Source organism: Globicephala melas, chromosome X (assembly GCF_963455315.2).
Source record: "Globicephala melas chromosome X, mGloMel1.2, whole genome shotgun sequence".
Lineage (NCBI taxonomy): Eukaryota > Metazoa > Chordata > Mammalia > Artiodactyla > Delphinidae > Globicephala > Globicephala melas.
In genome coordinates this window covers 82090163-82112766 of record NC_083335.1, presented here as the reverse complement: position 1 = coordinate 82112766, position 22604 = coordinate 82090163, and the positions used below count along the sequence as shown (strand labels likewise).

Here is a 22604-nt window from a genome sequence, read left to right as displayed (position 1 = left end):
GCCTAATAGATTGAAACCCTTGTCTTTAGCAAGACGATGAGTCAGGACATAGCAGTGTAAGCCCATCATTTGGGAATGTGCAGATAAATATCCAGAAGAGATCCCTGAAAGAGAACGTTTGTGCAGGTGGGTGTTCATGGGTGTGCATGAAACAAGGGATTGCTCAGTTGTGCTTTTCACAATAAACATCCTGGTCCTATTTGGTCTTTACCTGAGCACGGGAGTTAATTTGATAACATAAATTATACTAAAAAGTTTAAAAATGCAACTCAGCACACTCAGCAGATAAGCCGACAGCTGATCCTTCTGCATCAACGGCTACAATTCTCAGTCACCTTTAATTTTCAAAGAACTATTCTCATCTGTCACATGAAGTTAGCTCCACAATGTTTCAGAAATGTTTTCAAGTAACTAAGCACAAGGGATCCTGACAAGAACTAAAAAGTACTAAGCTTCATTAGCAAAAGCAGGATTTTAACTGTAAAGTTTTGGATTCAGGAACATGGAGCAGAGCAAGTACGAGGTCAGTTTTACAACAAGCGTTGGACACGTTGTCCCTTTCCTCAGCCTAAGATATCTGCGAAGCATAGTGGGTCATGGTGAAAACCCGCTTTCCTTGTAGAGAGGAGTCTCAAATTTCAAATCTAAAATGATTTCCTCCTGTAAGGATGGTTCTGTTTCCACAGCTGCAATCTCGGCTTTCATAAGAGAAGTTTTCAGATAATGCTCATGCTGGGGCCACATTCCAGACCTACTACTTAAGACTCTCTGGGGGATGTCCTGCTTTTAAAGCCTCTCCAGGGGAGATCTGATGCACAGCTTAGGTTGAGAAGCATAATTGCATGATGCTTCACCTGTCCTGGTTTTAAATAGAATCTTGAGCTTCAGAACCATGTTTGTTACTAATGAAATTTTCAAAAAATTTTATAATGTGTCTTCTGAGATCTGTTTTCTTTTAATGTTTGTTTATTTATTTATTTGGCTGCGTCGGGTCTTAGTTGCGGCACGTGGGATCTTCGTTGCCGCACACGGGATCTTTTGTTGCGGCGTGCGGGCTCTTTGTTGTGGCGCGCCGGCTTAGTTGTCCTGCGGCATGTGGGATCTTAGTTCCCCGACCAGGGATCGAACCCACGTCCCCTGCACTGGAAGGCGGATTCTTAACCACCGGACCACCACGGACGTCCCCTGAGAGCTATTTTTGACATATTTATTTCACAGCCATATTTAGAACAATTTCAATGACTCGGTTGTGTGTCATGCCCCCAAGTCCCCTTCCTTATCTGACACTCAGGCAGGTGGAGGGGAGGGAACGGACCTCAGTCCTGGGGGCAGGAGGAGGCTGGATGGGGTTCCGTTGTCTTGGTTACCACTCTGCTGAGCATCCCCCCTGGGTTGCTGAGCTCAGGCAGGGGGCCTCATGCCCAGGCTACAGGTATTCCTGTGACCAGAAGTTGGAGCTAAGGGCTGAGATCCGTTACCAGAGAAATGCAAGCTGGGTCCATGAGATTGGAGAAGAATGGAAAAACAGCTAAGTAGAATTTCAGACGCAGGATGGATTATGGGAGCCTGCCCAGAGCCACTGACTTGTGGTCACACAAAGGGCGCCTGTGCATGAACACACAGAGGCACGCTAGACATGTGTGCTCACTAGCAATTCTGTCCTGACGCGCACAGTGACTGTTTCTGGAGGGAGCATCTAGCACATATGGAGGAGGCCGGACCCAGAACATGGGGGGGGGGGATTCCTCATTGTGACAAAAGCAATGGCATATCTTTTCCCGCATGACTTACTTGGACATCTGCATTACATTTCCTAAACTGCTTTATTGAGGTATAATATACACACCACAAATCACACCCATTTAACGCACCCAATGCAGTGACTTTTAGTAAATTTACGCAGTTGTGCAACCCTCACCATAATCCAGTTGTGGCACATTGCCAGAACCACAAAGAGATTCCGTGTACCCATCAGCCGTCAATCCCCAATAGCACCTCCAGGCCCAGGCATCCTCTAATCTAATTTCTCTCTCTGTAGGTTTGCCCTTTCTGAGCATTTCATATAAACTGACTCCTGCAGGAAGGGGCCTATTGTGTCTGAGTTCTTTCACTTAAGCATAATGCTTTGGAGGCTCACCCATGCTGTAGCAGAAAGCAGAAGTTCATGTTTTGCACGCTGCACAGGCTAGAACCTTCAGTCAATGTGGGATAGAAGTGGCTGAAGCAGACATCCTTGCCTTGGCCTGGATCTCAAGAGGAAAGCATTCATTCTAACACTAGTAAATATGACAGGACGAGAGCTGGATGTTTCTCGGGGATGTCCTTCAGCACAGTGAGGACGATCCCCTGTATCCCGAGTTGGTTGACCGTTTTTTTTTTTTTTTTATCATGAATGGGTCTTGAATTGTGTCAAATGCTTTTTCTTTGTCTACCAAGGTGACAGGTGGTTTCTGTCCTTCATTATATTAACATGGTGCTTGCCTTAACTGAAGTTGAATGTTAAACCAATATTGCAATCCTGGGATAAATCCTGCATAGATAGCCCTTTGCAAATGTTGCTGGATTTGGTTTGCTAATATTTTGTTGAGGATGTATGTATCACTATTCATGATAGATATTGGTCTATAGCTTTCTTGTGACGTCAAGTCTGGCTTTGGTAGTGGGGTAATACTGTTCTCACAGGATGAGTTAGGAAATGCTCCCTCCTCCCTCCTGTCTATTCAGGAAGAGTCTGTGAAGGATGGATATTATTTCTTCTTTAAACATTTGATAGAATTCACCAGTGAAACCAGGAGGCCCAGGGCTTCCCTTTGTGGGAAGGATTTTAAATGAATGATTCGATATCTTTACTTGCTATAGGTACATTCCAATTTGTTATTTGGCCATTGCGGTTTGTTTTTTCTTTTTTAAAATAGATCTTTATTGGAGTATAATTGCTTCACTATACTGTGTTAGTTTCTGTTGTACACCAAAGTGAATCAGCCATATGCATACATATGTCCCCATATCCCCTCCCTCTTGAAGCCTCCCTCCCACCCTCCCTATCCCACCCCTCTAGGTCATCGCAAAGCACCGGCCATTGCGTTTTAAGCCAACTCCCATCCAATATTTTCTGGCCTCTTGGTGCCTGTGGCTCGGTCTCTGGCCTAGAATTTGACATGCTGGACATGTCTGGACATCACAGGATTCTGGCTCCTACTCTGTAACTTGGGAGAGTATGCTGTCTCAGATGGGACCCCCAGACCACCTACACCCAATACACAGGTTGGGGATACAGACTTTGAGGTGGGGATGGGGTGGCGCTGCTGATTCCCTCATTTACACCCGCCCATCCATCCTCCAGGCGCCCTCATGCAGGCTGTGGGTAATTCTGCACTTGGGACTGGCCTCGGCAAGTACCCAGCATACCCTGCTCCGTTCCCCCCACCCCTGCCGCCATGTCCACTTCATCCCACCCTGATCCTTGTCACTCCTCTCGTCTCCTAGCAACCCAGCCTCACAGGGGATCAATGATGCACTTGCTACCACATCTATGGGTGTCAGATCTCTGTCTGATTAATGACTCAACTCCCAAGGGCAGGGACTGGCTCTGCAATTCCTCCTCACCTCCCCGTCTCAACAGCCAGCCTGGCGTGGAGTGGGGGGATGTAACGGATACAGTGAAGACCTTCATGATTGGCTAAATGGTTGATTGTGGTTGGCAGGATTGACCTGGGTTGGCTGCTGGAGTGAGCCCATGACATCACCACCCTGGTGAACTCGTGCCAGGTGGGGATGGTTATCCCCGCCCCAGTGCATTGTGGGCAGGATCAATGATGTATCTTACCCAGACTTGGTGCCACCAGCTGTGAACGGACACTGAAGTCACCAGCTCTTCCCACTTCTCCCCAGCCTTTACGGAGAGAACAGTTGGGGATGCTTAAGAGTGTGGGCTCTGACAGAAATAAACCCCTATGACAAAGGAGCCAAGAATATACATTAGGGAAAAGGCTGCCTCTTCAATAAATGGTTCTGGGAAAACTGGACCACTTTCTTACACAACATACAAAAATAAACAAAAAATGGATTAAAGCCTAAATTGTAAGACCTTAAACCATAAAACTCCTAGAAGAAAACATAGCCAAGTATGCTCTTTGACACTGGTCTTAGCAATAATTTTTGGGATATGTCTCCTCAGGCAAGGGCAGCAAAAGCAAAAATGGACAAACGGGAGTACATCAAACTAAAAAGCTTTTCCACAGCAGGGGAAACCGGCAACAAAACAAAAAGGCAACCTGCTGAATGGGAGAAGATATTAGCAAGTGATATATCCGAAAAGAGGTAGATAGCCAAAACATCTAAAGGGCTCACAGAACTCATTATCAAAACAAAACAAAAAACAAACCAAGAGCCCGATTAAAAAGTGGGGCAAAACACTGAATAGACATTTTTCCAAAGAAGATAATACAGATGGCCAACAGGCATATGAAAAGATGCTCAACATCACTAATCATCAGGGATTGCAAAATCAAGACCACAGTGAGGTGCTTCCTCATACCTGTCAAGTGGCTATTATCAAAAAGACAATAACAAGTAAGCAATGTGGGCGAGGATGTGGAGAAAAGGAAACCCTCATGCACTGTTGCTGGGAATGTAAATTGGTGCAACCACTATGGAAACAGTGAGGGTTTCCTAAAAAACCTAAAACTAGAACTACCATATGATCCAGCAATTCCACTTCTTTTTTTTTTTTTTTTTTTTCGGTACGCGGGCCTCTCACTGTTGTGGCCTCTCCCGTTGTGGAGCACAGGCTCCGGATGCGCAGGCTCAGCGGCCATGGCTCATGGGCCGAGCCGCTCCGCGGCATGTGGGATCTTGCCGGACCGGGGCACGAACCCGTGTCCCCTGCATCGGCAGGCGGACTCTCAACCACTGCGCCACCAGGGAAGCCCCAATTCCACTTCTTGGTATTTATCTGAAGAAAACAAAAAACACTAATCACAAAAGCTGTATGTACCCCTCTGTTCACTGCAGCATTATTCACCCTAGCCAAGATATGGAAGTGCCCATTGATAGATGGATCGATAAAAAAGAAGTGGTATACATATACACAACGGAATATTACTCAGCAATAAAAAAGAATGAAATCTTGCCATTTTCGACAACATGGATGGACCTAGAGGGTGTTATGCTAACTGAAATAAGGCAGACAGAGAAATACAAATACCACACGGTTTTATTTGTATGTGGAACCTCAAAAACAAAACAAGTGAGCACAGGGAACAAAACAGAAACAGAGTTAGAGACACAGAGAACAAACTGGTGGTTGCCAGAGGGGGAGCGGGTGGGGAGTTGTGTAAAATAGGTGAAGGGATTAGGAGGTACACACTTCCAGTTATAAAATAAATAAGTCACGGGGATGAAATGTACATACACGGAATATAGTCAATAATATTGTAATAAGCCTGTACGGTGACAGATGGTAACCAAACTTATCGTGTTATTCATTTCCTAATGTTTAAAAGTGTGGAATCACTTTGTTGTGCGCCTGAAACTAATGTAATATGGTATGTCGGATTTAATTAAAAAAATAAAGAGTGTGGGCTCTGAATCGAGTATGCCTAGGTTTGTGGGTCACTCCTCCTCTGACGGCCTGTGTGACTCTGAGCAGCTCCCCTAGCTTCTCTGTAGTCTCTGCTTTCCCACCTCATCAACTAGGATTATTTTACATTGAGCCTGCTATCACAGTTGAGGCATCTTGGGCACAGAGAGGTTAGGTCAGCTACCCCAAGTCATTCAGGTAATACATGTTTGAGCCCCAAAGGCAAGGAATACTCAACAAGTCCAAACTGAACCCATCCACAACCCCTCCCCACATAGCTGCACCTCCTCTACTGTTGCCTAACTCAGGGCAAGGCAGCCTTCTCCCCAGCTGCTTAGGCCAGAGATCCTTAAGGCCATCCTTGCCTGCTGCCTCTCTCTCACCACCCTCTCAGTCATCAAGCCCCACCTTTCTGCCTCCTAAGTCTTTCTAAGCAAGATCCTGACACTTCTCTCCATCGGCACAGTGAGTTCCACGTCACCCTCATCTCTCTCCTTGACCACCACCAGCAATCCTGATGTTTTCCAACGCATTGTCTATCCTACTGCCTGAGGAAGCTTTCTTAAGTCCTAACCTGGGCATGACAGCCCTGCTCAAAACTCTGCAGGGGCTGCCCGCTGCTCTTAGGATAATGTCCAGCCTCCTGGACTAAGCACAGCAGGCCTTGCCTGCCCCCAAACGTCTGATCGTCACCAGACCCCCTCCTTCCGCTCCAAGCCCCACTTGATATTCCAGCGCACCCAGACCTCTTTCTGTTCATCAGATGGCTGGTGTGCTCACACTCGTCCTCCCTCGCCCCCCCTGCCCGCCCCGCTCCCGGCCCCCACCACCCACAGATTTCACCACCTCACACGTGCTGTTCCCTCCATCTTACATGCCCTTCCTCCCTCCTCATCTGTCTGATTCCTTCTTAGGTTCAGCTGTCAGGCTGGGTAGAGCAATTTCCATTTTTCCTGAGGAGTACCTGGATGAAAAGTCACAGTTACCAGATTTGATATTTTTACCGAATGGAAGGTGATGGAGATTTCATTATGAATTCCCCACACGGACACACGTTTTACTGTGGTTCACAGTGAGCTGATTTGAAATGCAATCTGATGGCTGAGTTTTTCTGGGAAAGGCTTCCTTGCTAAGAACAGGATACAGACAGAAAAGCTCTCTCGCCTTATGTTATACGGGCCCACTGTTGCCTTTGAATATGACCTTTGGAATTTGGCCACAGTTTTGGAAGCATAGAGGGATCCAGGGTGACCACCTGCTTCACAGTGAGGAGGGATAAGCTGAACAATGGGAAAAAAAATCTGTCACTTTATGGTATCTGTGACCCATTAAATTGAACAGGCTTTGAACTGCCCTACCCATGGACTTTGTTTTGATGAGATTTTCACTATAGTTTATAGTCTGAGTTTCTGTTAGGACAGGAGAAAGTATATTAACGGGTCCTCCCCATGCAAGGCTGTGATTTACTAGTCCCCTGTGATCATCAGGGAGGCAAGGATCAGCTGCGCACTCAGTATGGGGACCCTCTTAGGGAATCTGACAGCACCTTCCTGCAACTCCTTAGGTGTCCCCACTGCTGGTTCTGCCTGCTACAGACTCAACTGTGAGGACTGACTTCATTCAGTACAACTCCTCTGAGCAGAGCACACCTAAGTATGAAATGAAGTGTGTGCCTTTGATATGTAAAGACAATTAAAAAGATGGAAATGGCACCAGTTCCACCGCCACTACCCCAACCCCCACCCCAGCCAGAGGATGGAGTAGATGCCCAGAGGCCCCCGGCATGCTTGCCTCCACACTGATGTGTCCCTAACACAGGGCGCAGTGTAAAATGGTTCACCCGGAGCCTAGTTACTGAGCTAATGGGAGCCGGGCATATGCGGTTTTATTCCCCATAGATCCAGAGAAGTATCAACCCCCGCCTTCCATAGACGAGGAAACAAGCTCAAAGAGGTTAGGTCGCTGATGCAGTAAAGGCTGGATCTGGCAGTCAAGCCCTAGTTCTGCCCGACTGCAAAGCCCGTCTTCTTTGCGGTCACGACAACCCACTTGGCTTGTGATTCAGGTGCCGAGATGCAGATGTTGTTCCGTGACAGGAAAGTCATCATTGTCCCAATACCATGTCCACCTGTGAAATGCAGGAACCCAGTAGGGCAAAGCCACCCTGAAAGGTTCTAAGACGCTCTCTGTGTTTGCCTTCGCAGGAGCTGCCTTGCAGCCAAGAAACTGGAGTCCACCGGCGCAAAAGGATTGCCTCAGAGCCAACGGCCGGGCAGGACTTCAGCCTCCCCTGTGTGTGGGGGGGGCACTCTGCCATATCAGAGAGGCTTTGCAATCAACCCTCCCCCAGTTATATCTCCACCAGTCTCACTCTATTTATCAGATGGAAGGAACTGAGAGGCAAGCAGAGGCAGAGGAAGTGTTTGTAGTGGCTGCATGACAGCTCTGGAGCTGACCCAGCTGCCATGGTGGTCTGGAGCCAACAGACTGAGAATGGAAATCTGGCTCCACCCATGTTCATGTCTCTGCTCTTCAGCTTGTGTCTGTAAACTGTGGATGATCGAAGTGCCACCTGAAGAACCTCCCCACCCCTGAGAAGTGTGTCCTGACCAAACACCCACACACCACACACCCCCGACCCCGCACACTATGGCAGGGGGTCAGAGGCTCTCTTCTGTGTTCCTAGGGTTCTATGATTTAAATCCTGCCATGGGTTTTCTCACACAACAGGGGGCAGTCATCTGCTTGCAGGTTGCAGCCCCCATCATCCCTGCATCCCCAAACTGGCCCCAGTAGCGGAGACCTAGTGTCTGGTCGGTGCTTCGAACTTGTTTCCTCAGTGAATGAAGGACCTCGACTCAAATGTACTTGGTCAATAAAGGGTAGCTCTTCTTGGACCAGTTATTTCTGCGTTAAAAATGACACAGGAGAATGGAGTAAACAGGGCATATCTCGAGTCAGATTCTCTTCCCTTTGGTGGGGGGAGGAGCATTGCATCTTTCATACGATCCCTAATTCCGGAAACTCCTAACCAAAGAGGTTGCAACGTTCATTACACACGTGTGGGTCACTCTGTTGCCCCATCAGCCACAGTTCTGGCCTCACAGTGGAACTTGGGTCAAGATCCTTAAAGCACCGGTCAGTTCACTGAATGTTTCCCAAGTACCAAGTGGCTGGTGCCCAGTGTAGGCCCCGCAACTACGTGTCCAATCGATGGACTGTTGAATGAACGCAGGCTGCTAGTGGAGTCTGTGATGCTGTGCCCAGAGCACAGGTGGCCATGGAGTCAGGGACCTGAGCTCAGTTAGGAAGGCCATGTCAAGTCCAGGTGAGGCCATCAGTCTCACTCGGAGCTGCCCCTCACGCGGTCCTCCTAGTTCCTTGCTTGCTCCACCTCGACTCTCTCTGCTCTTCCCCCACGTCCTGCCTCTCACTCCTTCTAAGGCCTGGCACAGGCTTGTCATTCAGTATCTATGATCCCTCCTTGTCCTTGTCAGTCAGCTGACTGAGCAGATACCCAGCTGACCATTTTTTTGTTTGTTTTTTTATGTATCCCCAGACATCCAGCACAGTGCCTTGACCATAGTTGGAGCTTGGTGAACGATTCAATGAATAAAGTCACTGTTTGTCACACACACACACACACACACACACACACACACACACACACCCATCAGACTTATCCGGATCAGTGCACAGTGTCTGGGCAGCCACCCTGACCTGGATTAGGACATAAGGAGCACTGGTAGTTTTGCTAGAGGGCAACTTTGAGCTTCCCTCAGGTGCCACAGCACCACTCTCAGCAGGGCTAAGAAGCTGTCTGTGTCTGTTAGGGGTAAAGACTGAGACTTCCTGCCTTCAGACACTCAGCGCCCTCTGGTTAGGGTTGATGGCGGTTCCTCAGAACGCTCATCACTAAAGTGCCGTGACGCCCTCCCAGAGCTCAGACCAGGGAGCCTTCTCCCAACAATAATGGAGTACCCTACCCTGTTACAGAAATGGGAATTATAGCTGTTTACCCCTCTTAATGTGGTTCCTCCCCTTTGCATTCACGTCCACATTTCTTCCTTGAGTCACCCAATCCAACTCTGCTAATTCCCAACGGGTTACTGCACCAAGCTGCACCTGCATCTCACTTGCTGTGCATGGCTCTATCTGGGAGGGTCGGATCTACCTACTGAGCTACGCATTTTCTGTCTCCCTTCCCTTCTGAATCTGGAGGCTCCCAGGCACCAAGAAAAGTGCTCCAGTTGGCCCACAAAAGGGGCGGTGCTGCAGGGGAGGCTGCAACTCTCATCCACAGCCTGGGTCAAAGCAGGACTGCGTTACAAGCGCCACACGCTGCCCCACTGTGCCACGGGAGCCAAAAGAGCAAAGGTCTAAGAAGTCCTAATACAGACACTTATGTGGATAGAACACCAGTCTCTTCCTAGGGACCTGTGAGTTGTTGTTTGGTTTGGGCTTATATCGTCCGTGGCCTTTTTCACAACGCTTGCAGACTTAGCTAACCTTCCATCAGGACCTCTCTGCTCCCCCCACGCCCCACACCCCCCACTGTACCAAAGATCATACTCCTCACTTAAGTGTGCTGACTGGGTTTTCACTTGGCAAGGATACCAAAACAATTTTTTTTCATCCTGAAACGTCAAGATACCTAAGAGAACAGGTCTTCAGAAAAACTAGTTTCAAATTATAATAGAAAAACTGGCTACGTAACAATGAAGATACAGCACATTAAAAGGTTATTTGGGGGCTTCCCTGGTGGTGCAGTGGTTGAGAGTCCGCCTGCCGATGCAGGGGACACGGGTTCGTGCCCCAGTCCGGGAAGATCCCACATGCCGTGGAGCGGCTAGGCCCATAAGCCATGGCCACTGAGCCTGCGCCTCCGGAGCCTGTGCTCCGCAACGGGAGAGGCCACAACAGTGAGAGGCCCGTGTACCGCCAAAAAAAAAAAAAAGGTTATTTGGGCATTATCTAGAATTTCACACTCAAGAGAAAAACACTTAATATGTAGTCTACTGCCTTCCAGGTTTTTTCTCTGCATTTTTAAAGATTAGGAGATGGGGGGAGGTAATGTCTTCATACTTTTGTGTCTGTTGTTCTGTTTATCATTATAGTATGGTTATGCTACTCCCCATAATGATGAGGATGAGGATGCTGATACTGATGTCGGTAGAAGCAAAGACATGTATAGAGCTTGATATGGACCAGGAACTGTTCTCTGTGACGTGTGCATATTGACACGACACCCCGTGGTCTTTCATGCACTTAGGAGACATCATGCTCAATCCATACACAGATCCATGGTAATCTGATTCATGCCGATGGACATGTTCACTTGCCTTTTGATCCAGAGGACACTGGACACTGCAGTGTATTCCAGATTTGGGGGTCAGATACCACACCTCTCTGTTTCTTTCAGGCCTGCGTAGCAATCTGACTCACTTCTTGCCGGCCAGGTGACTTTGGGCAAGTTCCTTCACCCGTTAACCTCTACGTGTCTCAAGCTTCCTCATCTGCAAAAAGGGATGATAACATTAAAAATGCTTACCTCATAATGTTGCTGTGAGTACTCAGAGACCTTATTACACTTATACATATAGAGAGTTAAACACAGTCCAGAAGGGTGAGCTTTTATTCTTGTGTCTCTTCACTTCGGTTTCTGCTTGTACCCATATCTCTCTCCCTGCCCCCGTTGCTTTCTCCTCAACCACTCCCGCTCCACTCTCTCTCCCCTTTGCCCCCCTCCTCAGACTCTCCATCCAAAAACACTGTTTACCATCTCCTCAGGATGTAACTCAGAAAATATTCACACCATCACCCTTTGGTTAAAAAAACGTGAATATTAGTGGAAGAAATAAGAAACACCATAAAACCGGCAATGTGAAAACTACACAAGAAATAAAGTCCTACTGATGAAAGTTTGAGTATTAATACTTTTGTATCTTCATAAGAGTCAGATATTCAGAATTTGATACAGGAGAATTAGGCTTCATAAAAATAATGCCCCCCCCCCAAAAAAGGGCTATATGATGAGGTCCTTGGGCCTTTAAATTTCCCTCTGGAATGTTTTTTAAAATGTATATACTCATGTTCTACTACAATCGTCCAGTGATCACTTACTTTCCCATCATTATACAAATCATACGAAGAGGTCATTAGACTTCTAATTTCCTAGAGAATAGGCACTAAACTTTTCCATACGAGCCCCTGATGAAACCCCAGCATTGTATTTAGGCTTCACAATATCCCCATAAGGAGAGTTAAATACTCATTATGCTAATACACACACACACACACACACACACATACCCACACCCATGCCCCATACATTCAGTTCTTGAGTCCCTGAGAGGCTGAAGTGATAGTGCAAAGTCCATGTGGTGAGTCAAAGGTGGTCTTGACATTGTTTCTCTGGAACACTCTCCAGGGAAATGTGGGAACGGTAACACTATTAACAGCAGTAATGACAACAGCTAGAATTCACCAGGAACTTGTCACATGCTGAGCACTGTCCTGACAACTTCCCATGTCTTAACATGGTCAGTGCTCTAAACTGCCCCCAAGAAGTAGTTACATTTACTCCTAACTAGTGTTTCCATGTTACTAATGGAGGAATTGAGGCACAGAGATGCTAAGTAGCCCGCTCAGTGTCACCCAGCAGTAAGGGGTGGAGCCACAGGTCTGTGGAGGCATTGTGGAAAACTCAAGTGTGTTCTGTATTTATTCAGTCAAGGGCAAGATCCAATGGCTACTGCAAAATATGTAGAAAAGCAGCTAACACATAACACAAATTGACCTTACAGCATGGAACTGCACACTAAATAGAAATCTGGTTTCTTCAGAAATCTTTTAGATGGAGGCTTGACAGGATTGGAATCAGGATGTTTTGTGGAAACAATGATCTGAGAGCCTCCTTAGAACAGCAGACAGCATGTCAGTCTCCTAGCCTGAAGGTCTTGGGTTTGTGCATCAGAGAAGGCAGCAAACCTCTGTCACCTCCACATGCTCCCGATGGAGAGAGAAACCTGCCAGTAGCGAAAATAAGACCGTTCGTTCCTCTGCTCTGGTAGTACCCAGACAAATTGTCCATGTCAATCAGAACTGAGGAATTATAAAAAAAAAAAAACAACACAAAAATGCAGATTCCATGATCCGCACTCAGTGAATCTCATTTAGTGTGGCTACAACGGTGCCCTAGAATCTTTGATTTTTCACTCTGCCTGGGAAACTCTCAGGAACTTTAATAAACTCCTTTGGTAGCGAGACTGTCTCCAACGTACTGACTCTTCCCAGGACAAACACACAGTTGGGAAGACCAACCTGAGAGCACAGGAGAGAGAACGTAAAGGACACAGCGTGAGAGTCAAACCAAGGGCAGGGCAGCGGATCTTCTGAGAAGACACCACCACCCCACTGGCCTGTCTCTCTGAGGCTTCAGTTTATCTCAGATCCATTCTCTTCATGGCCAGTGGATGGAGGTGGTGAGAGGAGATGACCTTTGAGATGCCACATGGCCTGGGCTTTTCTCGGGGGCCGTGGGACACAGACGATATGAGGTTATATGATCTATTCTCCCCACCTCCAGTCAGCCTCTGCTTCTCTCTTGCACCCTCACTCCCTCCATGCCACACAAGCCCAGAGCAACCAGAATTTAGGAAAAATGTCTTCCCTTCACCGATCAGACACCTGCCCCTGACCTGAGGAGATCTTCTCCCCTCTTCTCCTCTCAGCTGTCCTCCTCTGATCTGATCTGCCGTGCCGAAGCAGACAGCCTTCCCTAGTAGCTTAAAGCCCTCGCCTGGCCCGTGACTCTGGTAACGCAGCCTGGAGAGGGCTCGTTCTCTCTGAGAAGGACCCCAGACCCGGGAGCCAAGAGCCACGACGACCACAGAACCATCCTAAACACTGATGCCCACGGCCGTGATTGACCTTGGAAACGAAGCCTTACCTCACACCCCGTCTGTCCCTGAACCATTATCTTGTCACAGAAAGCAAGACAGACGAGGAAGGTGCCTGGAATCCTTCCTGGGGAGTCCTGTGTCCTACTCCATGCTGCCATGCTATTTCCCCAGACCAAACCCTGACGTGGACCATATCATTCCTATCCTTTTGATGAGAATAAGAGGTCTGGGGATACCTTCACAAAATCCTATTCTCGTGGTTGATAACCAGTATGTTATGTGGTTTACTACCACAATGGTGCACCTGGTAAGTAGGTGGAAGCTGACAGGAAGTTTCAGAGGGTAGGTCTGGGTGCTGAAATGATTGGGAGGAGCTACCGGCATCTGTGGGCTGAGGGTTACAGGGAGGCAAACACTTTTAAGCAGAGAGTTAAATAAAGTGGATTTTCCATGATTGTAATTTACCCGTGAATTAAGGGAAGCCTGAATGTTGCTTTCTCTGGAAACTTACAAAGAATCCTTGAGTGTTTTAGAGAACACATACTGAAGGCAATTCTCTTACTGGCCTTGAGCTTGATGCAACACACCAGTGTCGCTTGGTAGCTGAGGTTGTACACGCCTACAGGAATGAGGGGAATCCAGCTGTACTGACTAGATGGATCTTCAGGATATGCTGTTAGTGGATGGGAAAAATTACGTGGGAAATGCTCATAGTGTGATCTGCCATGGGTTGCTGAACAAAGCCAGATAAGCCCATTGTCTTTGAGGCACCGAGGTTTTGCTTCCACGTCTGTCTCCCTCACCAGACTTTTAACTCCTTCTCAGAAGGCTGGAAACACATCCCGTTCATCCTGGTGTCCTCAGGGCAGAGGACCTGAGACACGGTAGAAAGTCAGTCCACACTTGTGGAGCTGACGTAACGGGTGAAGGACTGGACCCAGTGTCTTAATGACGAGCGAGAAGGATGTCAGTCTGCAGAGGGAGGGAGGGGAATGCCACAGGTCTTAGGACCCAGGCAGCGCAGTGACACCAGCCTACACTGCAGTACTGATGTCAGTTACATCCCTTAGGGTTCCAGGACTCAGCCATTTAAATACAGGTGTCATTAACCATGAAGGTCTAACTTAGAAAGCCAGGAACCTTACGGCTTAGTTTTTTGTATGAACCTTTTGTAGCTGAGGCACCTGAGGCACCAATTCAGGCACAGCATACTCTGGTCACTACTCGTCCAGGCTGAGGCTGCGTCGGGATATTCAGGGCTCACACACAAGAAGGGTAATTCCGAGGCATACATGTATCCCTAGAAACAAAGGGTTCACAACTGCTAGGTTGCCCCGAGCAGGACATACATCAGGCAGGCAGGACAGCTCCCTGGGGCCCCAGTGTGGCCTCCCACCCAGGGACCTGCCCCCCTAGGACTCCCTGTCCAGTTTGAATAATCCATCTGAGGCCTTAGTTTCAGAGGCACTGCCTGGAGGCAGCCCGTTCCAAGCAGTTCTGTCTGTCCGGGACCCCAGCGCATCCTCTTTCCGAGGGTGGCTGACACCTGGAGGTGCTCTGCATGCACCATCCAGGGGCTGGGGCCACTCCTGCGGTCCCACAGTCAGAGCTCCCTCAGGTGTGACTGGAGCCTCAGCAGACAGTTTGCATTCAAAGTGCTCACTGGATTGGGATTGACATATATACACTAATATGTATAAAATAGATAACTAATAAGAACCTGCTGTATAAAAAAATAAATAAAGTAAAATTCAAAAAGAAAAAAAAAAGTGCTCACAGCAGCTTGGAAGGCTGCATGGGGAGTATTCCTTTAGGAAACACAGAAAATTCCCAGGAACAGACAAGATCATTAATGCCCTCGCTCCCTCTCTACATTTCCCCCACCAGGTGCCAGGGGTGGTGTGTTCTCCATTGTTATACAATCACTGTGTACAATCCTGAAATCAAAACTTTACATTTCGGGGCTTCCCTGGTGGCGCAGTGGTTGGGAGTCCGCCTGCCGATGCAGGGGACGCGGGTTCGTGCCCCGCTCCGGGAGGATCCCACATGCCGCGGAGCGGCTGGGCCCATGGGCCATGGCCGCTGAGCCTGCGCGTCCGGAGCCTGTGCTCCGCAACGGGAGAGGCCACAACAGTGAGAGGCCTGCGTACCGCAAAAAAAACACAAAAACAAACAACAAAACTTACATTTCTTTAATTATCCCCTAATGTCCCCCTAATCTTTTGTATGGAAGGGCTGTAGGCAAGAGTACTTTCATAGCAAAACGTGTTTTATAATCTAACTGTAAAGACATTACGTTTAGCAACTGGCCAGGACAAAATCGTGAATTTTTAAAAATTTTCAAAATGGGTTGACACAGCCTCCTGTCCTTTTGTCTGTCTCACTGATCCCGTGAGGAGGCTGGAAAAGCTCATTCTCTTGCACTGAAGAGTCATATGCCTAACGTCTCGTCTCAGTTCTCTCAAAGATCCAGATGCAACAGCCACAACGTACAAAGCCATTTTTAAAATTCCCCCTTTTCCCTCTCCCAGGGACGCTTTACTCAAACGCCTAGCAGTAAACTGACACTCACCAGGGTACCGCACAGCGGCCGGGGAGCTCGGGCGCGAGTGCTGGGAGGGGCTGCTGCTGCTGCTGCAGCAGCAGCAGCAGCAGCAGCAGCAGCAGCAGCAGCCGCCGCCGCCGCCGCCGCCGCCGCCGCCGCCAAGTTGAAGAAAAGCCTGCAGACCTTTTTCCCCTTCTTGCCTCTAGTTTATCTGAAGCTTTCTCCAGCCCAGAACCTGATTTTACTTGCTTTCTTCCGCTTGTAGGAGAGAGCAAGTCAAACTTTTAACATTTTTTGGCCGACCCAGAGTTCACCTTTTGTAAGGTTTGCATCCTTTCCCCCCAGGCCTGGAGGAAATAACAAACACCAAAGTCAGGAGCTGGCTGCACTCCCCACCCCCACCCCCCGCCACCCCACTCACATCAGGCAGCACAGCAGAAGCAGCCGAGGATGCAGTGCGCTAACTCTCCTGGATCTGGATCTTTTGTTTTCAAATTCTGTAAGTAACACCTATCACAACAGTCAGTGGCTCAGCTGCTGTTTCAGAGCACGGGTACATCCACAGTCAATGAGCACAAAAAGATCGTCATCCCTACTGCTTCATCCTCCCTTTACTCAAACAAGGCTTTCACCGTATTTCAGCGAGTCACAGTCTCGCTAGTGAATCCACAGCTGCCACCACTGTTTCAGATGCCCCAAGACCACCCTTGCTTTTGATGAATTCCTAGGAGGACCCCAAGGACCTAGCACATAGTCATCCTCATGGCTAAGATTTACTGCAGCAAAAGGATACAAAGCCAAATCATCCAGGGGGAGAGGTGCACTGGGCAACATCCGGAGGAAACCAGCGCAAGCTTCCAAGAGTCCTTTCCTAGTAGATAATCACGCAATTTGTCCCTCCGGCAACGGATCATGACAACGCGTGTGAAATGCTGTCCACCAGGGAAGCTCCTGAGAAACCCGGGGCCTAGCACATAACAAGATTTCAGGTTCCCAGGAGGAAAGCAGGTGTTTAGCATAAAACATACTGTTTGGACAGATGGAGGAGTAAACTACACTTCTGAAGGAGGCAACGGTGGGAAACCTCTTGAAATCCAAGTTCTCAGACGCGACGTGAGGGCCAACAAGCCAGCCCTTCTAAGGATTATAGTCTCAGGCCTGCTATGTTAACTCTATTCTGCACAGTACTCAACAGCAAAGCTTCAAAATACATGACCAAGTCAGAACTGGAAGAACTGAAACAAACAAATCTACAAGAACAGCTGGAGACTTCAACAACCTCAGTAATACACAGAACGGAGAGAAAGCAAATTAGAATGCATGGGTGAACCGAATGTTCTCACAGGTATAGAACCCTCCACATAACAATAGCCGAATATACCACATTCTTTTCAAGTGCATATGGAAGTTTCACCAAGGTAGACTATATCCTGGGTCATAAAACAAATATGACCAATTGCAAGATAACTGCAATCATACAAAGAATGTCGTCTGACCAAAAGAGAAAAACCACCGATAAGTAAGCCAAAGTTAGGAGGAGAATCTCCAAACACAAGGAAATTAAATCACATACTTCTAAATAATCCATGGACCAAAGAGCAAGGATCAAGGAAAGTTACAAATTAATTTAAGCAACATGAAAATGAAAAAACAACCTACCAAAATCTGCAGGATGCAGGTACAGCAGTGCTTAGCCGTAAATGTACAGCATCAAATGCTTGTATTAGAAAGAATAAAGAACCCAAATCAATAATGAAAGCTTCCACCTTAAGAAACTAGAAAAAGAAAATCCAAATAAATTCAAAGCAAGCAAATAAGGGAAATAGAGATTGGAACAGTTATCAGAAAAAGAATAGAGTTAATCAACGAAACCCAAAGCTGGTTCTTTCAATAGGTCAATACAAATTCATAAACTTCTACCCAGACAGACAAAAAAAAAAAGGCAAGATAACTAAAGACACAACTTACCAACATCAGGAATGAAACAGGTTACAGATCCCACAGAAATTAAAAGGATTCTATGAATAATTCTACATAATTACTTTTGGCAATTTAGGCGAAATGGAACAAACTATCAAAGCTCAGCCAAAAAGAAACAGATCATCTATTTTTAAAATTGAGTCTGTAGTTGAAAAACTTACAGAAAAGGAATCTCCAGGGCCAGATGGTACCCCTGGAAAATCCTGCCAAACATTTAAGAAGCAATGACAGCAATTCTACGCAATCTCTTCAAGGAAACAGAAGAGAGGGAACACTTGTTGAATTCTTTTTTCAGATTAGCATTACCCTGATACCAAAGTCAAACAAAGACAGTAGTAGCAAATCAAATTCAATATATAAAAAGAATAATACACCATGACCAAGTGAGGTTTATCCCCGAAATGCAAAGCTGGTGCAGCATTAAAACATCAATCAAGCCAGCATAGTAGCATACCAAAGATAAAGAACCACATGATCGTTATCTGTTGATGCAGAAAAAGTATCTGACAAAATTCAACAGTCGTTCATAATGAAAACATTCAGCTAACCAGGAGTAGAAGGGAGCTATCTTAACCTGACACAGAGCATCTACAAAAATACCCGCCCCTCCATCCTACTTGATGGAGAGAGACTAAATGCTTTCTCCCTAAGATCAGGAACCAGGCCAGGAGGATAGCTATAAGTCAACATTGTACTGGAAGTCCTAGCCACTCCAGTAAGAAAAGAAAAAGAAACAAATGGTTTAGAGATTGGGAAGGAGGAAATCAAACTGCTCCCATCCACCAATGACATGATTATCTACCTAGAAAATCCCATGAAATCTATTAACAAAAACTCCTATAACTAAGAAGTGAGTTTAACAAGGTCGCAGGATACAAGCTCAACACCAAAAAATCAGGCATATTTGCCTGTACTAGCAATGAACAATTAGGAAATTAAAAAAAAAAAGACTTGTGCATACCATTTATAATAGCTTCCCCCCAAAATCTAGCGAAACATAAGCAGGATCTGTATGCTCAAAACTACAAAATGCTGAGGAAAAGAAATATAAGAAGACCTAACAAAATGGAGACACATACTGCGTTCATCTGTTGAGAAATTCAATATAATTAGGATGTCAATAGTCCCCAAATAGATCCATCAATTTCATACAATTCCAATCACAAATCCAGGCAAGGATTTTTTTGTACATATAGACTAACTGATGATAAAATTTCTGGGGTAAGGCAAAGGAACTAGAATAGCCAAATAATTTTGAAAAACAAAGTTGGAGGACTAACACCAACGTCACAATTTACAATGCAGCTTCAACCAAGATATGTAAGCAACTAAGTGGCCATGGAGGGGATGAATGGATACAGAAAATGTGGTGACATATACAACGGAATATTATTCAGCCACAAAAACGAAGAAAATCCTGCCTTTTGCAACAACACGAATGGACCTGGAAGGCTTTATGCTAAGTGAAGTAAGTGAAAGAAAGACATACTGTATGTTCTACTTATATGTAGACTCTAAAAAAGTCAAACTCACAGAAATAGAGTTTAGAATGGCGGTTGCCAGGGGCTGGGGGAAATATTGGTCAAACGGTACAAACTTCCAGCTACAAGATGAATAAGTTATGGGGATCTAATGTACAGCATGCTGAGTATAAGGAACAAAACTGTATCGTATATTGAAAGCTAAGAGGGTAGATCTGAAATGTTATCACCACAATTTTTAAAAAGGTAATTCTGTGAGGGGATAGAGTGCTAACTAACCTTATTGTGGTAATCGTTTTGCCCTATCTACGTGTATCAAATCATCACACTGTGCACCTTAAACTTACATGCTATATGTCAATAATACCTCAGAGAAGCTGGAAAAGATAAAAGAGTCCCCAGCTTTTCCGGTGGGAGAGCCCTCCAGCTATATTCTGTGTCCCCCTGACATCTCCCCATCATTCCTTAACTTTCCCTTATTACTGACATGACAAGTTGAGCCAGGCTCATTAATCCTTTCTCTCCTCAGCCTGGGAACCCAGCATTTAGCGGAGAATGGTATTCAGAAGCTAGGATCTAGCGGTAGGTGTACTTATTGTCATTGGGATGTTGCTGTTTTCAGGAAGTTTGGAATATATGTGTGAACACAATCACACACACACACACACACACACACATATATATATTTCTATATCAATCTATCCACATATGCACACATATCTATTGAAAACCAGGAGTTCTCACGGAGACCTTTAATTCCAGTAGAACTCCTCAGAAGTTGTTCCAGTTTACCTCCTTTCCATATTGGAAATTCCCTCTTCCAAAAGTGACAGACGTGGCTCCCACCATCCTTATATATTCACTGAGTTGACAAATCCCAATGCATATAAGCCATCCCTCCTCCACAAAGAGGTCCTCCCCACGTGCTATGCTGAACCATCCCCTGCCCTTGACTTCCACACCTCACTCAAGCCTGAATCCCTGAGCCAGTTAACCACCTCCCCACAGAACCCCCAGGGATATCCTCCTTACCACCTTGGGCTCTGACCTCCCAAATTGGGATGCCCCTACACGCATATACTTGCCTTGCCCGTCAACACCTAATGGCTTTAGGACTGAACTGCTCAGGCACAAAAGAGAAGAGAAGGGAAGGGAAAGAAAGGGTAGGGACAGGGGAAAAGTGAATGTATCAGTTAATCAAGGTGAACTGGGCCAAATCCAAGCAATATGATGAAGCCAGTGGGTTTTTTCCTCACTGTCCTCCAGCTTCCCCTTCCTGCCTCTCTCCTTTGCCCCAGTTCCTTTCTCATTCTTAAGTCCTGCCCTCCATCAAGAGTAGCAATGTTATGAGGGGCATGATTCCCATTTTATAACTGATCTCTGCTGGCTGGCTGACATTCAGTGTGGACGGTGTCCTCCCTGCAGCTCTTACACTCAGGCCCTCTGTCTCTCATGATGGGCTAGAAAGTTTCACCCCTCTTCAGTAATTTCAGGTGTAAGCAGGAGAGAAGGTGCAGGGCACATCTTGGAGCCTCGGGTCCTTCATCTGTGAAATGGGGATGACCACAGATTGTGGGACAAACACAGAGAGCAGCACCAGACACCTTTCAATGAGTGCTACGTGCTGGACCCAGTGCATCACAGGACTCCTTGACATCCAGGAGCACGCCAAGTAGACTGCCCCGCCGGGACTGTGGCACCTGCTGTTCCTTCTGCCTGGAATGCTCTTCCTTCAGGTAATCCCACGGCGTGCTCCCTCACTTCCTCCAGGTCTCTGCTCATTCGTCATCCTTCAGGGAGACTTTCCCTGATTACCTTGAATAAAATAATAACATCATCTCCACATACCCTTTCCCCTGGTCCAACCCTATCTTTCTTCATACATAGCACCTGCCACCCTTGATTTACTTATTGACCAACTCTATGAAATGAGACTTTGTCAGTTTTGTCCTGTCACAAACTCCTCGAATAGTACTCACGTACATGGCAGGCGCTCAGAAAACATTTGCTGAACCATAGCTGGGAGCCGGGCCCTTTACACACACTGTTAACATGCACAGGTACCCTCCAAGGTGGGCACTGGCCCCATTTGACTGATTATGATACGTACTGAGACTCCAGGAGACAAGTGACACCCTCAACAACGCACCATCAGCACGTCGGGTTCCAGGCTTCGGAATCATACCTGCCGGGTTTCCAACTCCCTCAGTTCCTGGACAGAGACCTCACAGCCAAAATGGTAAGAGATTTTACTACTGACACACAGACCCCAAACAGCTCAGATACTTTACACCTTTAGACAAACCCCTTCCTAAAGCAGCTCAGAGACATCACACCTTGGGACCCAGAATCACAACAGTTCAAAGGCCTCACACGCTGGGGTACAGACGTCTACATAAGGGTCTAACACCCAGTGACTCTAATGCCCAAAAGCTCAGAAAATGCACACCCAGGTCTACAAGGACACAAATCCCTACAGACTTTGTACCATGGCTCACAAAACCCACCCAGATAAAATATCCCATTCACCAAAAACTCCCCAAAATGCTCACAGACGCCAAATGTACTCAAACAGCATCTGGGATGTCAGACGTAGCGGTACACATCTCCAAACTGCACGACACACGTTACTTCCCAGGGAGAGACACCAAAAAAGTTTGGTGACCCCTCCTTGGCCTTAATTATATGAATCTGCGCGACTGACCCTGCGGTGCCACACGCTCCAGACTGAGTGAAGGCTGAACAAGACTGTAAGAGCTCGCGGAAAGACACCACCACCGTCACCCTGCACAGCCAGCGACTGCGCCGAACCTCGCCACCGACCCGGGCAGCTAATCAGCCCCTTACGGATAGTCAGTCTTGGAGTAGTCAAACTCGGAGAAAAATGTACACTCTGAAAATGCCCGCGTGCGCACACGCACACGCACACGCACACGCACACCTTTCACCCTGAGCGTCAACTCGGCGACCACTGTGCCTGTCCCAGAGAGACAGCCAATGGGAACTGGGCAGGCGAGGAGGGAGGGGCAGGAATAGCGGGATTTCCGGCGCCGCTTGACACCCCGGAAGAGTTTATTCCAGCTATCTCGCGGCGACCAATCGCCGCCCAGAAC

At 47.1% G+C, this 22604-nt stretch overlaps 1 long non-coding RNA gene across 2 annotated transcripts; it reads right to left on the bottom strand.

Annotated features, from left to right (window-relative positions):
- Positions 1 to 3055: 3055 nt before the first annotated feature.
- LOC138842510 (uncharacterized) lies at positions 3056 to 22395 on the bottom strand. 2 transcript variants are annotated; one of them, XR_011377159.1, is made up of 4 exons: positions 22196 to 22395; positions 10924 to 11097; positions 6456 to 6545; positions 3056 to 4954 (listed from the first exon to the last, which is right to left on the bottom strand). It is a non-coding gene; the product is annotated as an uncharacterized lncRNA (long non-coding RNA). The 2 variants fall into 2 exon arrangements; XR_011377160.1 differs by lacking the exon at positions 6456 to 6545.
- Between the last annotated feature and the right edge of the window lie 209 nt (positions 22396 to 22604).